Source organism: Panthera uncia, chromosome A2 (genome assembly GCF_023721935.1).
Source record: "Panthera uncia isolate 11264 chromosome A2, Puncia_PCG_1.0, whole genome shotgun sequence".
Lineage (NCBI taxonomy): Eukaryota > Metazoa > Chordata > Mammalia > Carnivora > Felidae > Panthera > Panthera uncia.
The window spans coordinates 113509609-113530511 of NC_064816.1; the positions used below are offsets into that span (position 1 = coordinate 113509609).

A 20903-nucleotide genomic window follows, 5' to 3' on the forward strand; every position below is an offset into this window, starting at 1 on the left:
CTGAGATTCAATAACTGCTTTTTGTTTTGTATATGGTTTCCTTTATTTCCAGTTGCTTTTGGTTTCGTAGCTGAGTGTTAAGAAACTAGCCTGTGAATGGGATGTGATTCTGCTTCAAGTATTTGAGAAAAAAGATATTCAAGGAAGGGAATAGAATGCAGATTAGAATGGGGGGGGGCAAGAAAACAGAGGGGACGCCTGGCTGGAGCATGAGACTCTTGATCTCAAGGTTGTGAGTTTGAGCCCCACATTGAGTACAGAGATTACTTAAAAGCAAAATCTTTAAAAATTTAATTAAAGAAGTGTCAAAACAGAATTAAGCCATATGCAGTGGAAAGAGTTGACCACAATGAATCAGAAGCATGATTTATTATTATTATTATTTTAAATGTTTTTATTTATTTTTGAGAGAGAGAGAGAGCAAGCAGGGGTGGGACAGAGAGAGGGAGACACAGAAACCGAAGCAGGCTCCAGGCTCCGAGCTGTCAGCACAGAGCCCGACATGGGGTTTGAACCCGTGGACCATGAAGTCACAACCTGAGCTGAAGTCGGACGCTTAACCGACTGAGCCACCCAGGTGCCCCTGATTTATTATTAATAATATCTTAATTGGGTTGATGAAGAGTCCATCTCTTGTACTGCCCTCTTTCAGATGGGAAGATAAAACCATGTCTCACCCCTGGGAGGTTTTGTGCTTGAGATCCTCCAGTTCTGCTTATTCCAGTTCTTCCAGTTATCTTGTCCCTCAGAATGGGCAGGTGGCATTGTGGTGCCCACACACGGACGAACACTGAACTGCCTGTGCTTGGTGCAGTGCCCAAGCGGCTGGCTGATTTCTAAATACTGTTTTTCCCCACTTTTTTGCACAATCAGTGCATGGTACTGGGGTAGGAGGTCAGGGACCCTAAGTCAACAAGCACAGCGAGGAGCTGTGCTATCCCTGAGCTTACAGTTTGGTGGGGAGACAGACATTAATTCAGTATTGACACAAATAAGGGTACAAATATCACTGTGATCAGAATTTCAGAGGAAGACAATGATGCAAGGGAAGTGGGGGATTTGACTTTGCTGGAGGGAGTTGGTGCAAGTGGAACCGAGATCTGGAAAGTGAGTAGTGATTAACTAGGCAGGTAGGTTTGGATTCCAGTGTTGCCCCTGGACAAGTTGGTGACCTTGAGCAAGCTGCTTCACCTCTCTAAGCCTTGACCTCTTCATCTATAAAATGGGTGATTTTAGGAATTAAACGGGGCAGTGCACATAATATACTCAGCACAATGCCAGCACTTGGTTGACATTCAGAAGTGGTAGCTATTTTTATTACTATCTGTGTTTTCTGCTCATTTGGAGACTCTGAAAAGGTACCTGTTTACATCTTTTTTTATCCTGGTTATCAAGAGCCACTGAATACCTGAGGATACTTAACTTGGAAAATGGAAGCCTAAAGGGAGATTTATTGCTGGTCTTCAACCAGGCCAACTGTCCTTGGCACCTAAGATGTGGGAAATTCGGCTCATACAGAGCTGTTGGTGTGAAATCACATTCATAAGGGGGCTGCCTTGGAAGCATTTGTAATAGACTAGGATTTTAAGACACAGTATTGTTAGATCACATCTCCATTTCTATTTCTCGTGACAGTCAATCACGAATAGCTAGGCTAATGCGTATTTTCTGTACCAGTACCATATTCTGTTTGGCCATTGATTTTTGCTGCAGTGTTTATAGTTTTACATGGATATTTTTTATAGCTAAAGATGCAGTGGGCTTGTGCATCCTTTGTGAATGGCAAGTTTTGCTTTTCTCTCTCTGCTCCGGGACATATACATGCATATGCAGCCATCCAATTGAACTTTTTATTGAAAATATACAATTTTTTGCATCTTCCATGGTTCTTAGATTTTGAAGAAAAAGGTGCCAAGAATTCAGCCATTGGTCACACTTAACTTTTATTGCATACTTGGTAAGTGCAGTAAGTCATTATGTGATTTAATTCTCATCCTACGAAACCGGCACTATTAAGAATCCTTTCTTTGCCCCCTATAAGAAAATGGAGGACCAGAGAAGTTAAGTAACTCAGCCAAGGTCACACAGCCATGAGTGGAATGGTTGGGATTTGAATCCAGATGCGAATGGCTCTAAACCATTCGCATGAGCACTAAACACTTCCATGCTGCCTTTTGAGCTGGTTATCGAGGATTGTTAAGCTGCTGTGTCAGCAAGCTAGGTATGTGCCAGAAGATCGATTAGACTTACATGAGAATTAAGACAAAGGCTTAGAGAAAGGCCAGTGTCCTCTGAAGAGCATGGGGAAGCTTGTTGAATTCAGATTTATTTACTGAGTCAGTAGAAGTGGAGAATGTAGTGCTCTCCTTCTGGATTATTTTCCTGATTGTTATATTCCTTGGTTTTACAGTACAGATCTTAAGGAGCCCTAGTGTATATCAACCCAAAATTAAATATGCTTCAACCCAAAATTAAATAAGTATTAGGAGTTTATACTTAAAATGACCTTTTTACTTTTTCCTCATTCTTACCATATCTGTATCACAATTCCTATGTTAATAGCTTTACTGCCTTAACTATTTGGGAACTGCTTCCCATCCATTTGGAAGCAAGGGAAGGATGAATTAGAGATAAATGATATATTCAGAAATGGGTGTAGACCAGGTGGGTGGAGTTGGAAAGACATACCCCTGAGACTTTGGCCAGTTAAGCTGTTGGCTGTCAGTGCCTGATACTGGCCACAGACTTAGCTGGAGCCTGTTCGGGCTGGGCCGGGCTGGCTTTCAAACCATGTGGATTTGCTTTACAGTTCCTGTTTTGTGTTTCTGCTAATGAGAATCTTGCTTCAAAAATTAACTGTTGGGGCCCCTGGGTGGCTCAGTCAGTTGAGTTGTACGACTCTTGATTTTGGCTCAGGTCATGATCCCAGGGTCGTGGGATCGAATCCCATGTCGGGGCTCAGTCAGCATGGAGTCTGCTTAAGATTCTCTCTCTCCCTTTCTTTCTGCCCCTTTCCTGCTCACTCTCTTTCTCTCTCTTAATTAAAAAAATAATAATTATTTTTTGATGAAGTTTTCGGGTGATGGGGGGTTCGTGGGGTCTGAAGCCGACTGCCAAGAATTCTTCAAGAATTCTTGAAGATGTTGTTGGTGCAGAAAGGTGATTTTAGTAAAGCATGGGGACAGGACCCGTTGGCAGGAAGAGTTGCACTGGGGTTATGTGTGTGTGTGTGTGTGGGGGGTGTTGACTGTTTAATGGGGTTGGGGGAGATAAAGTCTGAGAGGGAGTTTCCCAAAGAGACTTCTACATGCAAAAGACTTACTGGAAGCCTAGTTATTTATTGTCAAGCTAAGGTTGTTTTTCCCTCCAGTAAAGCATGAACATTAAGACAGTAGGGAGTTCCTGGACTTTAGGCTATGATGGGATTGCCTTTTTCTGGCAAACTGGTGGAGACTCTTACCAGTTTAGCCATTTGTTTTGTTGTCCTTTCCGGGTTTGGGGTAGCCTGGAGTGTCCAAGAAATATCATACATGTCCCACCTGGGTGGGGGCGGGGTGGGGGTGGGGGTCCTAGCGTGTGCTTTGCCCCTCAGCCTGCCTCAGGCTCCCTCATCATTTCTGATGGATCGGAACTGAATACAAATCTGGCCTGATGTGTCAGCTAAAGGAGGGAGAAATATCTTACACACTTCTGAAGAAAGTGGTGTCTTCACTTCTCCAGGCCGTGTTTCCTTTCCTAGTAATTGGGATCTTCTGATTCAGCAAAAGAGGAATAGAGATGCCCAGGGGCTCCGGTTTATTTTATATATTTATATATATTTACATAAATACTTTCAAATCACAAAATCTCATTTTTAACAATGAGAGTTCTTAACAATCCAGGAGTGTATAAACTAAAAAAAAAAAAAAAAAAAAAAAAGTGCTTCCCCCCCCCCCCCCCCCCCCCATACACCTTCATTGCATTCACTTTGGCACATATCCTGTGGAATCTTTCTCAATGCATCACTGGGCATTTAAGTGTATACACATGTATGTTGTTAAAAAATTAAATTCAACGGGTCAGCATCTCATTTTTAGCAGGTAGAGAGATGCTCCAAGGAACTGTACAAAAAATGGAAGGTTTCTATAGGAAGGAGGGTAGGGCAGGGAAGTTGTTAGCAAAAGAAAAGAAAAAATTGCTTCAGGCAAAGCCATTGTCCCTTGGGAAGAGTGGGGGTATTACCTGCAGATTATTTTACCTTCTTTCTGTGGGGAGAGTGGAGGAGTAGGACCAAGAGGCCCTTGTAACAGATTATCTCATTAGTGCTGACCAGAAAATTCCTGACTGACTGGTTAAGACTACTTTCTGGGGGAGGTTTAAACTGCATTTAGGTTAGTCATTAAGTCCCCCCCCCCCACCCCCACCCCCGGCTGGTGGCGTGGCCTTGTGTAAGTGACTCCATTTTGGGCCTTGGTTTTCTTTTTGACAATGTACACGCTTGAACAATGGAAACACACTACATATCATTCTGCAGTTTGTTGTTCCCACTTTGTGTGTCGTGAATAATCCCCTATCTCAGCACTTACAGATCCCATCCCCTCTTTTGGAACAACTGCAAGGTATGCCATGAATGCGCCTTACTTTATTCAATCTGTCCTTTACTAACGGGCATTCACGCTGTCTCCGTTTCTCCAGTTAATAAACATGGCTACAGCCTCACAGATGGGACTTTGCACCTGGTGCCAGTTTTTCTCAGAAATCCCTTCCTAGAAGTAGGGATGCTGGGTTGGAGGGTGTGTGAGCTCTAGACTTTGAAGTCGGTAACCCTGTATTCTGGTCAGGGTCAAGGTGTAAATCCTGGCCTGAGTTGCATGGAGTCCTGTCTTATGTGCCCCTGAGGCATGCAGAGCAGTGCCCAGCCCAGAGCCACGTGACAGGGCTAGTTAATGGGCATGAGGACTCTCCCAGCTAGCTTACGCTTTTCAAATTTGTGAAGGTAACGATTTAACCAGTGTTAAATCTGGGCTTTTGCTTCAATCCAGATATATTCACAAAGAACCTGAATCTGTCAAGTCTGCTCCTAGAACAAAGCCAGTCTGAGTTTTCTTTCCCACTCCCCAACCACCGGCATTTGTTTGCCTTCTTAGTATTTTGTTAATCTTTGGACTTCACAAGACCACAAGATCAGTGTTGTTTGGAAAACACTCCCTTTGGCTTTGTTTGATTTGGTCAGTTTTGTGAAAATCAATAGTTCTGCTTTGGTCAGTTTTGTGAGCCCTTGCCTAGCCAGACTCCCTGGGCCAAGGCTCCTTTCCGGATGTACAACACACCCTCGAGGTCACGGATCCAGCATTGACAGCTTGCTGTCAAGGTTATGCTGGGGCAGGAAGTGAATCACGTAAAAGGAGTGAGCGAGGCCAGCTGATTGCTGGGCACCCTAGTGACTTCCTGGCCCTCTACTTCTCTATGTTCAGCAGCAACTTACGTTAAGGGGCTCAACAAGTGACTTTAATTTTATACCTGTAGTTCAAAATTTTTTTTAATGTTTATTTTTGAGAGAGACAGAGACAGAATGCGAGTGGGTTAGGGGCAGAGAAAGAGGGTGCACTTGTAGTTTATTTAGCAGGTTTTAACGTTGGGCTCTGATGGGCTTGGGGCAGGGGTTATTTCTGTCAGACGAATTGCTCACGTCACCCTGCCTCTGCTTTATCTCCCATTCCCTCCCTGCTTGGTATTCCCATGGCAGAGGGCACTGAGTGATCTGGTCCTGCCCCTTTCCCTTGGAGCCAGACGAGCCCTCCGGAATATTTACTTTCAGAGGTCAGAGAACGTTTCTTTGGGTTCTTTCACTTAGTATTTATGTCTCTCCCCTTGACCGTGAGGGATGACCATGTTGGTCTCCCACGAGTTGGGAGGCCTTGAAGCTGTGGTCATTGTTTGATCTCCTAGATCCCCATGAAGGAGGGAACCAGAGTAGCACTTACAGATTCCAGGGTGACCATTTCCAGTGACTGACGAGATTAGGAATCTGTAGGTCCATAGGGACCTAAGGGCTTGCTTAGATGGCTTGCAAGGCTGCTTCCCTTTTCTTTCCGAAGCAGTATTAGGGTGAAAGGTTAGCTTTAAGGTCTGCCTTTTAATTTTTTTTCTACTAAAGTTTTCCTACTATAAATTTATATTTTATTTATTTTTATTTTAGAGAGTGTGTGCGTGCACACGTGAGCAGGAAGGAGGAGCAAAGAAAGAGGGAGAAAATCTTATATATTTCTTAATGTTTATTTATTTTTGAGAGAGAGAAAGCAAGCATGAGTGGGGGAAGGACACAGAGAGAGGGAGACCAGATCCAAAGTAGATTCTGTGCTGACAGCAGATGGCCTGATGTGGGGTTCAAACTCACCAACAGGGAGATCATGACCTGAGCCGAAGTCGGACCCTTAACCGACTGAGCTACCCAGTCGCCCCAAGAGAGAGAGACTCTTTTACTTTTAAGTTTTTTAAATGTTTTATTTTTTTTGAGAGAGAGACAGAGTACGAGCAGGGGAGGGGCAGAGAGAGAGGGAGACACAGAATCTGAAGCAGGCTCCAGGCTCCGAGCTGCCAGCGCAGAGCCCAATGTGAGGCTTGAACTTACAAACTTCGAGATCATGACCTGAGCTGAAGTCGGACACTTAACCAACTGAGCCACCCAGGCGCCCAGGAAAGAGAGAGTCTTTTTTTTTTTTTTTTTGTTTAAAAATTTTTTTTTTTTTTAATTTTTGAGGGAGAGAGAGAGAGAGAGAGAGAGAGAGAGAGAGTGCGAACGAGGGAGGGGCAGAGAGGGAAACACAGAATCTGAGCCAAGCTCCAGGCTCTGAGCTGTCAGCACAGAGCCTGTTGCGGGGCTCGAACTCATGAACTGTGAGATCATGACCTGAGCCAAAGTTGGATGCTTAACTGACTGAGCTACCCAGGCACCCCTCTAATATAAATTTATATTTGACTGACTTGTATATAACTTCACAGTAGTGAGGTGTGAAGATGGCAATTTATTGGCTCACGTTTGAAGTACTATGAAACAAAATTAGAGATTTTTTTTTTAAATTTTTTTTTAACGTTTATTTATTTTTGAGACAGAGAGAGACACAGCATGAACGGGGGAGGGGCAGAGAGAGAGGGAGACACAGAATCGTAAGCAAGCTCCAGGCTCTGAGCCATCGGCCCAGAGCCCGACGCGGGGCTCGAACTCGCGGACCACGAGATCGTGACCTGAGCTGAAGTCGGACGCTTAACCGACTGAGCCACCCAGGCGCCCCCAAAATTAGAGATTTTTAAAAATATGTGTGATCTTTTCAAACTAATACTGTATCAAAAATAAATGCTTGCAGGTTAGGGTGCCGATGATTATTTCCATGGACCTTGGGGCCGGTTTTACCATCTAGTTAACCATAGGACCTTGAACAACTTAGCTCTTCCTTTGCCTTTTAGCTCTTCCACCTTGATATTCAGGAGAACTAAATACCATGGTTAAGAAAACAGAGTGAACACGTTCCTCTGACAGTTTACTACCTTGTGAAAGTATGGAGGCACTTTACGTATCAAACAAGACTGGCCATTGGCCCTGGACCAGGTAACAGGAAGCTTTGTGTCTGACACCGTCTTTTCTCTGGGGCCTTACTTTCTACTTCCCCTTGATCCCAGCCACAGCAACCCCCCCCCCCCTTCCTGTTGCCAGATTCGACTCCCACCTTCTTGCCTTGCTGCATGTAATCGTACGTTCCCTCCACCTGGAACCTCCCTCTGCCATCTTCCCTCCATCATGAAGGCAGTATGCCAAAAGGTTAAAGGGACGACCAACGCAGACATTGGAGCCAGACTGTCTGGGTTCAAATCCCAATTCTGTCGCTCAGTAGCTTTATGACCTTTGACAAATTGTTAACTTCTTGGTGACTCTGTTTCCTTAACTGTTAATACGGGGATCACATCTGTACCTGCCTCATAGGATTTTTGTGAGGGTGTATGTGAAGTTCTTAGAATGGTGACTCTATCAGAAGCATTCTCTGTGTGTTGGCTATTACTATTATCTTTTGAGGTCCAGCCTGTCGTGTAAGCCTGTGACCATTAGCCATGATGGGATTTGGGGCCTGCAGACCTCAGTTTGAATCGAAACCCTGCTATGTATGAATCTAAACCCTGCCACCGTAGATCATTATTTAACTCCTTTGACTCCTTTGACATTATTTAACTCCTCCTTTAGACTTTATATTTCTTAGCTTTCTTTGTACACGGCATGCATTTATTCTTTTATTTATTCATTGATTTGATCACTCAATCATTCTGTTCACTCATGCATGCTCCCTCTCTTTTGTTTATTCAAAAATCATTTACTGAGCATCTGCTAAGGGTGTTGGGCCCTGGGAATCTCCAGTATTTCAGCTAGGGTTCAGTAGAGAAATGACAAGATCCTGAGCTAGTCCATTGACCCTGGAGGCCAGGAGAAGGGAATGGACGTAGGAGGTATTCAGAGAGAGAGGGCTTGCTTACCAGTTGGATTTGGAAAGTAAGGGAAAGGAAGGAATCAAGGACAGTTTCTGGGACTCCCATTTGAGTCACTGTGTGGATGTTGATGTGATTCATTATTAAAATGGGCAGCACAGGAGGTGGTAGAATAGGCTAGGCCCCAGAAGTGCAGGGAAAAGGTGACATGTGACAGCCAGCTTGGATTAGACACAGTAAGTTAGAGGTGCCTACAGATGTCTGGATGGAGATGTCCACTAGGAGGTGGCCAGGCTGTCCTCAAAGGCAGTTCTGATTCTGGACTCCTTTGCATGTGATAAGGGAGTGTTAGCCAAAACAGAATGAGTAGAGAGTGGAAGGAAAGAGGGCTGCCAGTGGCCCATTTGGGAACTGTCCTGATTAAAGTGGAGGGTGACAGTGAGTACATGGCTTCTGCTGAGAAGCCGTGTGTGGTGCCTCACCAGGGAACCTTTTCATGTCCCCACCAGGAACATACTGTCCCTTGTGTACTTCAAGGCCAGCCCGGGAGGTATCAGTGCAGAACTGGGGAGAAGAAGGCCCATTCCCCCATGGGAGCCTCACCAGGGAGTGCTGTTTCCCAAGACCACCTTGTCACTGGCTCCCTCTTGGCCTTTCAGGTTTCAGTTCAGACGTCACTTCCTCAGAGAAGCCTTTCCGAATCACCCGAATGTGAAGTAGTCCCCACCAAGTACCCAGCATCATGCTCGATTACATCATCCTGTTGTTTTCTTCATTAAGCTTGTTCATTACCTTGTCTGTTTGTTTACATGTCGTCTTTCCGTCCCTTCCCACTATGATGTAAGCGAAATGAGGGACCTGGTGTCTTGCTCGTTGTCCTATCTCTGACATCTGCAGCAGTGCCTGGTCCTTAATAGGTTGAATGAATTAGCCAGTGTTGCCCATCTACACTGGGATAAGAGGAGCTTGAGCTCGTTTGTTGGAGAAGGAAGCAGTTGGAGTTAGTAAGGCTGAGGGGTACTTGAACCGACGTCTTGGAGAAGGTAGGAGAAATAAGATCACGAAGACAGGGGGAAATGTGACCCTTTTTCTCTGAGACTGAGGGAAGTGGGTGAGTATGTGGGTAGATTTCAAGGGGGCAGAGAACCAGGATGAAGAATGTAAACCTGATGGTCTTACTGTTTTGATGAAATGGGAAATAAGAGTTATCAGATGATGGGGTGGGGTAGCAAACTGGGAGGAGGTAGGTGGCTGGAGGTGAGGGGTGAAGGTCTGAAGCTGCTGGCATGAGTGGAAGATTCCTGAACCCTGGAGGAGCCCACTGAAGTTGGAACTCATAACCTGGTGATGGAGGCAGTCATAGAAACGATGGCATTTTTCTTCAGCGGTAGGTGAAATGGAGGTGACAGAGGTTAAGTTGATCCGTGTTTGGAGGTTGACACATAGAGTGTGTCAGTGGAACAGGAAATGAGGGGTACTGGAGGGAGACCATATGAGGAAGTGAGGTCCAGAGGGAGAATAGGAAGGGTAGGATCAAAGTTCTTGTGGTTTTCATTCAAATGGAAGAGCAAATTTGATGAGAATGAGGAAGTGAGAAAAGAAGGGTAATCAGAGGAGACTTTTAGTTTTACATTTCAAAGAGAAGTTCCTGGTTAGGATGTGATATGGTCACATGGTAAACACATTGTTGGTAAGAGGTTAGGTCACAGGAATCAATAGGCTAAGGCAAGACCAAGAGGTTTTAGGTCATTACCGTGAACGAGGTCCTCCTTGGAGGGATCAGGAAAAAATGGGAAAGCACAGGGAAGGTTCCTAAAAATGTAGAAAGGAGAAGTAGGAAACTGGCGAGAAGGAAGTCATTCCAGGAAGTGAGGAGGAGGGAGTTGGCCACATTCCTAGGTTCTAGGCACTTGTTGGTAGGTTATTGTCTGGAGATTGTAGTGACCTGGGGAATTTGGTTTTCTCCTGGTCCTTAGAAATGGGAGTGCTGACTTGGGAGGGTCACAAGGGAAGGGAAGAGTGGCCAGGGCCCAGCCAGAATCGTGCCGCTGAGGTGGGTGTGAATGTGGGGCACTTGCTGGATCTAGGAATGAAGTTCCGAGGCATAGTGGGAGGAAGGGTTGGAAGACGGGATGGCAGAGCAAGGATGGGGTCAGAGCCAAGTCGGGGTGAGAGAACCCTAGGGGTAGATGATGCCCACAGGGCTTTCAGTTTGGCACACATGGTGTTTTGTAGGATGAGGGACACCGGGGCTATGAATAAAATGGGTCAAACTCAGAGTTTCAGGTAACACTTAAAAAATAGCTTTCTTGAAATATCCACATACTATACAATTTACCCAGTTGAGTGTACTATTCACTGGTTTCAGTTTATTTACAGATACTTACAACTATTTTAGGATGTTTTTATCACCTCGTTTCATTGCTCTTTAGCTGTCACTTCCCTGAACCCCTACACTCCACCCTTTCACTCTCCACACCCTCCACCTGAGCCCTAAGCAACCAGTAATCTATTTTCTGTCCTTAGTTCCCTATTTGGCACTTTCATATGAATGAAATTCTGTAACAGGTGGACTCTTGTGGACCTTTTCTAACCTGATGTTTTCAAGCTTCATCCAAGTTGCAGGTGTATCAATACTTCATTCCTTTTTATTGTCAAATAACATTCCATTGGATGGATATACCACATTTTGTTTATCCGTTTGTCCATTGCTGGACGTTTGGGTTATTTCCACCTTTTGGCTATTACGAATAATGCTGATATTTATATAGTAGTTTCTCTGTGGACATACATTTTCATTTCTTTTGGGTATCCACCTAGGAGACTTGCTGGGTCAAATGATGAGCCTGTGTTTGGTGGTTTGAAAAATTGCCAGATTGTTTTCTGAGGTGGCTGTACTACTTTACAAATCTACCAGCGGTGTATGAGGGTTCCAGTTTCTCTGTATCCTTAGCCAAATTTGTTATTATCGGACTTTGTGATTCTAGCCAGCCTAGTGGAGTGCAGTGATATCTCATTGTGGTTTTGATGTGCTCTCCCCTGATGGCTAATGATATTGAGCATCTTTTCATATGCTTTTGGCCATTTCTCTGTTTTCCTTGGAGGAATGTCTGTTGAGGATCCTTTGCCTGGTTTTGAATTATCAGCTATCAGTTATCTCTATAAGTTGTCAGTGGTCTTTTTATTATTCTACTTATATGTGTAATGTAATACAACATATATATTTTATTTTTATTATTTTTCCAGCTTTACCAAAGCATAATTGACAAAATTGTAAGTTACTTAGAGTGTTCGATGTGATTTGATGGTATGTATACATTGTGAAAGGATTCCCCCATCAAGTTACTTAACACATCCATCACCCTACCTATTGATATCCCTCCCCTTTTTTGGTGAGAGTTCTACTCTTTTAGAAAATTTCAATTATACAATACAGTGTATTATAGTCACCAGGTTATATATTAGATTCTTAAGGTTTTTTTTTTTTTACTGAATTGTATGAACTCTATATATTCTAGGTCAAGTTTCTTATCAGATACATGATTTGTAAATACTTTCTCCCATTTCATTTATTGTCTTTTCACTTTCTTGATGGTGTCCTTTGAAGAATAAAAGTTTTGATTTTCATGAAGTCTAATTTATCTGGGTTTTGGGTTTTTTTTGTTTTTTTTGATGTTGTTGTTACTCATGCTTTTGGTATATATCTAAGAATCCTTTGCTAAATCCCACGTCATGAAGATTTACCTCTGTATTTTCTTCTAAGAGTTTCATAATTTTTGCTCTTACATTTATGTCTTTGATCCATTTCAAGGTAATTTCTCTAGCTGGTATGAAGTATGGGTCCAGCTTTATTTTGCTTGTGGATATCCACTTGTCCTGGCACCATTTGTTGAAAAGACTGGTTTTCTTCCCCCATTGAATTGTTTTGGCAGCCTTGTTGAAAATCAGGTAACCATAAAAGTATGGATTTATTTCTGGACTGTTAATTCTATTCTGTTTATCTGTTTATCTTTGTGCCACTCTCTTACATACTGTTGCTTTGTAGTAAGTTTTGAAATCAGGAAGTGAGAGTCTTGCTACTATGTTCTTCTTTTTCAGGGTTGTTTTGTCTATACTGGGTTCCTTGCAACTAGATAGGAGTTTTAGAATCAGCTTGTAATTTGCACAAAGTCAGCTGGGATTCCGATAAAGATTGCATTGAATCTACAGATCAGTTTGAGCAGAGTTGCTGTCCTAACAATAACAATGTTAAGTCTTCCTGTCCATAAACAGGTTTTTTCCCCCACTTATTTAGATCTTTAATTTCTTTAAATGATATCTGGTAATTTTTAGAGTATATGCTTTGTACTTTTTTGTTAAATTTAATTCTAGATATTTTATTCTTTTGATGCCATTTTTAAGGTGTATTTTAATGGGAAGTTGTGGTTGTACTTCTGTAAAGTCCCCTGATCAGGGGATGGGGCTAGAATAAGTGACGTTGAAAAAAATGCCTTCTAATTGTTGGTAGGAAAGAAGAGCAGGGTGTTTTCTGCTGTTCCTCAGGGGGCTGTGGTCTCAGTCTTTCACGATTCTGTGGCAGGGCGCTGAGGGATGCATCAACCTCCAAAGAACTCCACACCCCCAAGTACCAATGGTTTCCCCTCTTTTCCCTCTTCGTCAAAACTCTGCATGGTGATGGGGGTGGGGGAGGGGAGTGAGTAGCTGTAGATAGCTTTTGGTTAATAGGAATGCTGTCTGATTGGACAAATTCACACTAATGTTTAGATTACTAATACCCCGTCTCCCAACCCCAAGACTTACCTGCTCTTCCAGAAGAGGAAAAGGAGTAGCCCAGACACATCACTAGTTAAGAGAAACTTAATAGCATAAAAAAAGGAAGGAGACCATTTGGGAAATGTGAAAAACATTCTTGGGTTTGATCTGGGAGGGTAGGGTTGTTTTGGGGAGAGCGGATGTCACAAGTTAGGAAGTCTAGTGTTACCTGCCTGTCTGCTCTAGTGTCCCCGTCTGTCTCCTACATCTGCGTTTTATGGCTTCTTTCCTTCAATTCTGTTTCTTCTGGTCATGTGTTGCTATTCCCCAGTGTTGTCCTTAGTGTATAGATGAGGGGAGGTAGAGTTAGGCCCACAGTGTACATGGCTATGTGTCCAGGTAAGACCTTAAGTCTAAGGTAGCACGTTTCCTAAATGCCACCAAAATAGTTGAGGTTAAAATTCGATGTATTTTTTTCTTGTTCCTGGATTTTAGACCCCATATTTGGCCCACCATCATTTCATGACCATAAAAGGAACCCATATGTTGTGGAGATTACCAAATCAGTGGTTTCATTGTTTTTTTGTACCGTGCACCAGTATTTTTTTAGACTGCTAATACACCTTAAAAAGAAATGCCGTATTCTCTTTGATTTTTTCTTTTGTGATAAATGGTGGCAAACTTAAGCAGTAATTTTATCTGTGTTTCCAGCTTTCACTGAATTTCAGCTTTCTGCTTGTGTTTCCATTTTGGTTTGTGTTTTTAAGTTCTAAGGTCAGACCGAGGAAGAACTTGGGCTGGCTTTACAGGTGGTTCTGCACGCGCTGCTGGTCCTTCTCGAAAGGGCACAGCTGCCCCACATCGGTCCATTTTTCATGTTTTGGTGCCAGCTTGTTTGTCTTTTTCTTTTTGGATTGCCCAAGCTGGGCTCTCCCTCAGGCTACCTTGAGTAAAGGGGTGCATGGGTACCCAGGAGACGCGGGACCCTTAAGCTACTGGACACTCTGGATGCTGGCTCCAGGCAGCTGTGTGGATGTCAGCAGCTGAAGCCAGTGCCGTAATTCAGCTTTTCTGGTGACCAGTTTCTTTGATATCTCATGAGATCTTTTATCTTCAGCATGGCTTCTGTTTCAGTACAAGCTCTGGTCCCTCAGACCTCTGGCTGCGACGTTGTAATCCCTCCTGTTTCTCTTTCATCATTTCCCAGCTTCGGGTCCCAGAGTACTGCCAGTCCTGCGCCAAATATGGGCAGGAGCAGGTGCCCAGCCCTTGTTTGCTTGCCAGGCTGTGTCTTGGGCACCTGACTAACCTGTGGATTGGCTTCTCTGGAGTCTGATACTTAACCATTGATGCCATCACCTGTGTCTAGGAAGGGTCCCCCTCAGGTGATACAAAATGGGGCTACCTGTAGAGCTGTCCCTTCAGCAGGACCTTGGCCCAGAGCTTCCCCCCTAGAAGAGGTTTGGGGGGGGGTATGACCTCACCCCCAGACCTGCCCAATGCATCGCGAAGGACATAGGTGGTACTGAGAAATAGGTACGTGGAAAACTGGCACTAAGTTAAACTTTGAATTTAAAACAACCTCACTGATGGCATTATCTTTATGAGCTGAAAGTAAGAAGTCAGTAATTCTTGATTTATGTAGAAAAATTGCTGAACATCATAGGAGGAAGTAAAACACAAAGTGAAATTAACTTAGCTGTTTGTTTTCTTGGAAATGGTAACATAAAAGTAATTGAGCACATTAAGTTTTATTTAAAAAAAAATTTCGCAGTGTTTTCAGACTTCAGAAGTAACAAATGCATTGTAAACTTCCTGAAAAATACAGAAAAGAACAGAGTAAAAAGCCATTAGAATCCCACCACTCAGAAATGACCACTGTTAACTCCTTGTATGTAGGCTCTGGTTCTTAAATATTATTATTATTTTTTAAATTTAATTATTTTTTATTAAAAAAATTTTTTTTAACATTTATTTATTTTTGAGACAGAGAGACAGAGCATGTACAGGGGAGGGGCAGAGAGAGAGGGAGACACAGAATCTGAAACAGGCTCCAGGCTCTGAGCGGTCAGCACAGAGCCTGACGTGGGGCTCGAACTCACGGACCGTGAGATCATGACCTGAGCCAAAGTCGGACGCTTAACTGACCGAGCCACCCAGGCACCCCTAATTTAATTATTTTTAATTAATATTATTATTTTTTTTAATTTATTTTTGAGAGAGAGAGAGAGAGAGACAGAGCACGAGCGGAGGAGGGGCAGAGAGAGAGGGAGACGCAGAATCTGAAACAGCTCTAGGCTCTCAACTGTCAGCACAGAGCCCATCGCAGGGCTCGAACTCACAAACTGTGAGATCGTGATCTGAGCTGACCTCAGCTGAAGTCGGATGCTCAACCGACTGAGCCACCCAGGCGCCCCTGGTTCTTAAATAAATAAGTAAAGAAATAAAAACATACATAAAAAATTCACTTGGCGATCCTGTTACAGAAGGGTGGGAGAGACACTCGTCCTTGTCTCACGGAGTCAACAGAGAGTGAGCAAAACCATAGAGTTTATTGAGGGTAAGTACAAAGCTCTCAAGAGTGAGAAGGGGTCCCAACTGGGTAGCCACCGAGGATTTTTGTCCCTGACTTTTTATTGGGACCCTATCAGAATGTTTGTGAGACTTCATGCACGGCCCCTAGTGCGGGCAGGTCCAGAACACGTTTCTCTCTTCCTCTTCTTCCCCAAACTCTGCCGCCCCTGCTGCCTCCTTAGCCTCCCGCTCTCTGATGCAGTCTGCCTCCGTGGAGGTCCCTTATCTTTCCCTGCCTGGTGTCAACCCGTTCCCTATTCAGAACTTCTTGAACAGTCCTTACGTTTAATATTCTTCTATAACATAATTTGTAGTGGCCCAAGCTGGTTGGTGTGTTATGAAGCGCTGCCATAATTCATTCTGTCTAATCTACCGATGGACATTTACGTTTCCATTTTATTTGATAGACTTTTTAAAAACACTGCATTGTGAACGTTCTTTCATATAAAAATTTTTTTTTTTGCACACGTCTGATTGATTTTTTTAGGTTGAGTTCCCAGATGTGGAATGATTGAGTCAAAGAACACGAGCAATTTAAAAATTCTTTTGAAACATATGGCCCACTTGTCTTTCAGGAATGTTGAAACAGCTCACATTCCTGCCAGCAGCAATCAGTCCCATTTCTCATGATCTTTGCCAGTGTAGATATTATCATTAAAAAAAATTCTAATTTAATAGACACAAAGATGGTTCCTTATTTTTTATTTGCATTTCTGTTTATAGCAAGGTTAAACATTTTAAATAAATCATTGACCTTTTTCCTAAAACTTTTTTTTAACGTTTATTTATTTTGTGAGAGAGAGAGAGAGAGAACGCACAAGTGAGGAAAGGGCAGACAGAGAGGGAGAGAGAATCCCAAGCAGCTTCTGCGCAGGGCTCCATCCCACGAAGCACGACATCATGACCCGAGCTGAGATCAAGAGTCAGACGCTTAAGCGACTGGGCCACACAGGCACCCCTAAAACTTTTTAATTGTGGTAAGAACATGTAAAATTGGCCATCTTGTCCAATTCAAGTGTCCAGTCCAGTAGTATTATGTATATTCCCATTGTTGTGTAACAACATCTCCGGGTCTGTTTCATCTGGCCCAACTGAAACCCTGTACCCATTAAACAAGAACTCTCCATTTTCCCCTTCCTCAGCCCCCGGCAGCCACCATCCCACCTTCTGTTTCTGTGAATTTGGCTAGTTAAGAAACCTTACTTACCTCATGTAGGTAAGTGGAATTATAAAGTACCTGGTTTCTGTGTATGTGACTGATCACTTCATTTAGAATAGCGTCCTCAGGGCTCATCCATGTGGTAGCATGTGTCACAATTTCCTTCCTTTTAAAAGGTGAATAATGTCCCCTTCTACATATATACCACATCTTGCTCATTCATTTGTTGATGGACATTTGGGTGGCTTCCCCTTCTTGGCTGTAGGAATCAAGCTTCTAAGAAGGTGGGTGTGCAATTTTTTGAGATACTACTTTCAGTTCTTTCGGATATGTACCCAGCAGTAGAATTGCTGGACTCTAGAGTAGTTCTATTTTTAATTTTTTGAGGAACCTCCATACTGGTTTCTACAGGAGCGCCGTTTTACATTCCCGCCAGCACCCAGGTTCCAGTTCCTCCATAGCCTCACCAATACTTGTTTTCTGTTTTTTTTTTTTTTTTGTTACTAGCCTTCCTAATGGACGCGGGGTGATAACTCACTGTGGTGTTGATTTCCATTTCCCTAATGACTAGTGATACTGACTGTCTTTTCATATGTTTTTTGGCCATTTGTATATCATCTTTGGAGAAATGTCTACTCAAGTCTTTTTTCCAGTTTTTAATCAGGGTGTTTGTTTTCTGTTGTTGAGTTTGACCTTTATTGTTTTCGTTTTATGAATTGATTATTGGTAACCTTTACCCCATGTTTCTACAGAAATGCTCTTTGGTATGGATTTACAAGAGCTTTTCATAAATTAAGAAATATTAATCCTTTGTTATGTATTACAAATATTAACATTTGTCTTCATATTCCTTTTGAAATGTACACTACAGCAGGTTTAAATTTTCATGTGGCCACGTCTGTCACCGTTTTCTAAAAATTTTTTCCTATTTTTATGTGTGTATGAGGGTGGAGGGGTGTTTACTGACAGTAATATTAGTACCAGTTCCTTTGGGTATCTTAGAGGACTCTATGGGGCCTTCAGCACCCCAGAGCATCTCACAGGGCAGCACAGTGGCCACAGCATAAATTCTCTGGCATGGTGAGCCTTTCCCCTGCTAGGTGCTGAGCTGCTGAGACACAGGTGTAGACAGAACACGTCTCCCTCCTCTGTGCACACTACAGAGGCCATAGGCACAGGACTGGGTGTAGGTGGGAGGAGGTTCTCTCGAAAGGTAAGGAAATAAGCTTTTTAGAACCCCGAATCAACACAGGTCCTGGGTGCCCCTGAAAGCAACCACCCCCCTCTTCCCACCTTTTTAGCTACTGCTGAGACTGACACGGCTATTCAGCCAACTCCTCACATGGGCCCTCTCCTCCAGTGCTCACACCCCTTCAATACCAAGGCTTTTGTCTGACTTTCTTCTAAAAGCCCTCTCTGAAGGCAGAATCGTAACAGGAAAGGAACTGGGTGACTTACGCCTTTCGTTAAGCCCTCTTGTCCCGGAGTGGAGTCTCTTCAACATTAAAAAGTAATATGTTGGTGTGAAGGCTCTAAGACTTGGGTGAAAATGCATTGGAAGAAGCAGTGTCGGGGCACCTGGGAGGCTCAGTTGGTTGAGCGTCTGACTCTTGATTTCAGCTCAAGTCATGATCCCAGATCATGAGATCAAGCCCCACATTGTGTTCTGTGCTGAGTGTGGAACCTGCTTAAGATTCTCTCTGTCTCTCTGCCCCTGTCCCCCACTTGCTTTCTCTCTCTCTCACACACATTCTTTAAAAAAAAAAAAAAAAAAAAGAAGCAGTTTCAAGGTGAAATGGTGAGACCTAACAGAAAGGTGAGGTGGTATCTTTGTTACTTGTTTGCTTCCTCCATGCACAGCTTGTGGGCCTGTCTCCAGGCTCAAGCCCCAGCTCTTGGAACCTGAGCACACCTGCAGAAGGGAGAAGAGGTTAAGTGTATTTTGTTTGAGGGTTGACGACTCCTTCTAACATAACTAACTAACTAACTAAATAAATAGTAAGAAAGAAAGAAAAGAAAAGAAAAAGAAAAGAAAGCTATAAAAGTTGTTTCCTAATAAAAAATATACCCTTGTCCCATTACTGTTAGAAGAGCCCTGCCCACCATGAGGTTAATTAAAAATCTACCTGTACTTTCTGCTAGGAGCACATGAGATTTCTCTTGGCTTCTGGGTGGGAAATATGGAAAAACATACCTATTTGGTTTACGAAATTGTATATTGTTACAGTGAGTCAATGACTCTGTGTAGATCTTCGATAAAACCAGTTTTGTTCTGTTTAGAATGTCCTTGTGCCTTTGATACAAATTCTGACCTAGTTCATGATTAACAAATTTGTTGGGTTAATCAGCCTTTGACAAGAGGTGGTAAGAAAACCCAAAACTATGGTACTAAAAGCTCACTCCCCCCACCCCCATCTTCATTTTAGAGAATGACGTAAACCATACTTGTGTTGCTTATTTCACCATGGGGAAAAGTACGTAATCCCTTCTCTTTCCGGCCCCGTATATGGTCTACAGACTCTCGGTCAGTAGTTTGCTTGTCAGAGAAGAGACTGCCCATGGGTATACAGACCACGCTTAACATTGTGAATTTTTTTTCCTGTTTATCTAAGAGAGGGCTTCAGTAAGGTATAGAATTGAAAACACAATACTTAATTTCTCCATAGGTAGGGTCTGCAAACTACTGCTGCCTGTTTTTGTAGATAAAAGTTTTGTTGGAACATAGCCGTGTACGTTGGATTACTTAGCATCTGGGTGCTTTTTTCACTACAAATTTTAGACTTGAATAGTTATAACAGAGACTGTTTGACATGAAAAACCTCAAATATATACTATCTGGCCCTTTACAGAAAAGATTTGCCATCCCTGCTCTATAGAATTCTATCTTGGTTCCAGACATTTTGTATGTTATAGAAGAAATATTCCAAGGTGGAAAATGGAGGCGGTTTTCTCCTGAAGCTTCTGGTTTTGGCAAATCATACTCTCAAGGCAGTGATAGAGTTGTGAAGATACATTTTGAGTCTCTGAGATGAGTCTCCGTGGCCGCCATGTTTCCCAGTAGGGGGACAATCCATATCTCTGTCATCTCTGTGTACCTAATTCTAGCCTGAACAAGTTTGAGAAGTCATCCCTGTTGTTCAGAATAGTGGGGGCAGTTAATAATTCTCTCTAGGAAGGTAAGTAGGAAAGATCATGGATCTCAGTGGGTGATTATCCAGATGTGCAGTGGTTCCCCATCGGTGGTGGGGAGGTCCAGCGCTCCAAAGACAGTCTTGTTGATGGTCAGCTGGAGGCAGACTTCCACAGTTGTTGGAATGAAAATCTTCCAGTGAGGCAAGAATTCTCTATGTACAGTATTACGAAAGACACATGGGCTAGTCTGGAGAATTTAGAAATCTAAACAAACCTAATAATATTATAGCCTACCAGGCGGGTGTCGTGTTTTCAGAGGGCAGCTTCTCATTAGCGGCTTTGGTTTGCTAAATTATAGACAACTGGCCTTTTATCTCAAACCATACTATTGTGCTAGCAGTTAATTTCCTTCTCTTCATTAGTAAATGCCATGGCAAGGTCTAGTACCAGCTGATAGTTTCTGTTATAAAGGTACTGTCTCTTTGTAATTCAAATCTGCTATTTATTTCACATGAAAGAAAAATCTTCCATAATTTATGTTAGAGTCACTACTTCTGACAGAATTATGGTGTTTGTTTTAAACCATCATTATTTCAAAAAGTATAAAATGAATTTGTGTTACCTGGAAAAATTCAAACAATATGGAAGTATATAGAGTAAAAAATGAAAGTCCTACCCCCCTCCCCCCCACCTCTCTCCATATTAAAGGTTGACTGTGTGGTTCTCTGTGAAGTTCTGGAACTGGTTTAAACATTCAGTTTCCTACTTCTGTGCTACTTGGTATGTAGCATCTCGGGGTGGCTGGCACCCTATTGGGGTTGCAGAGTCCTTCTGT

The 20903-nt window shown here is 43.0% G+C and overlaps 1 protein-coding gene across 3 annotated transcripts in view; it reads left to right on the forward strand.

Annotated features, from left to right (window-relative positions):
- SNX10 (sorting nexin 10) overlaps positions 1 to 20903 on the forward strand; it is a 73562-nt gene that overhangs the window by 19579 nt on the left and 33080 nt on the right. Inside the window, exon 1 of one of the 3 annotated variants that reach the window (XM_049641624.1) lies at positions 9083 to 9562. The exons of 1 other annotated variant lie outside the window; for it this stretch is intronic. The gene's annotated coding sequence lies outside the window, so the exon portion shown is untranslated. Of the gene's footprint in view, positions 1 to 9082; positions 9563 to 20903 lie in introns of those variants that run through there. One more of the 3 variants, XM_049641623.1, reaches the window with a different exon arrangement.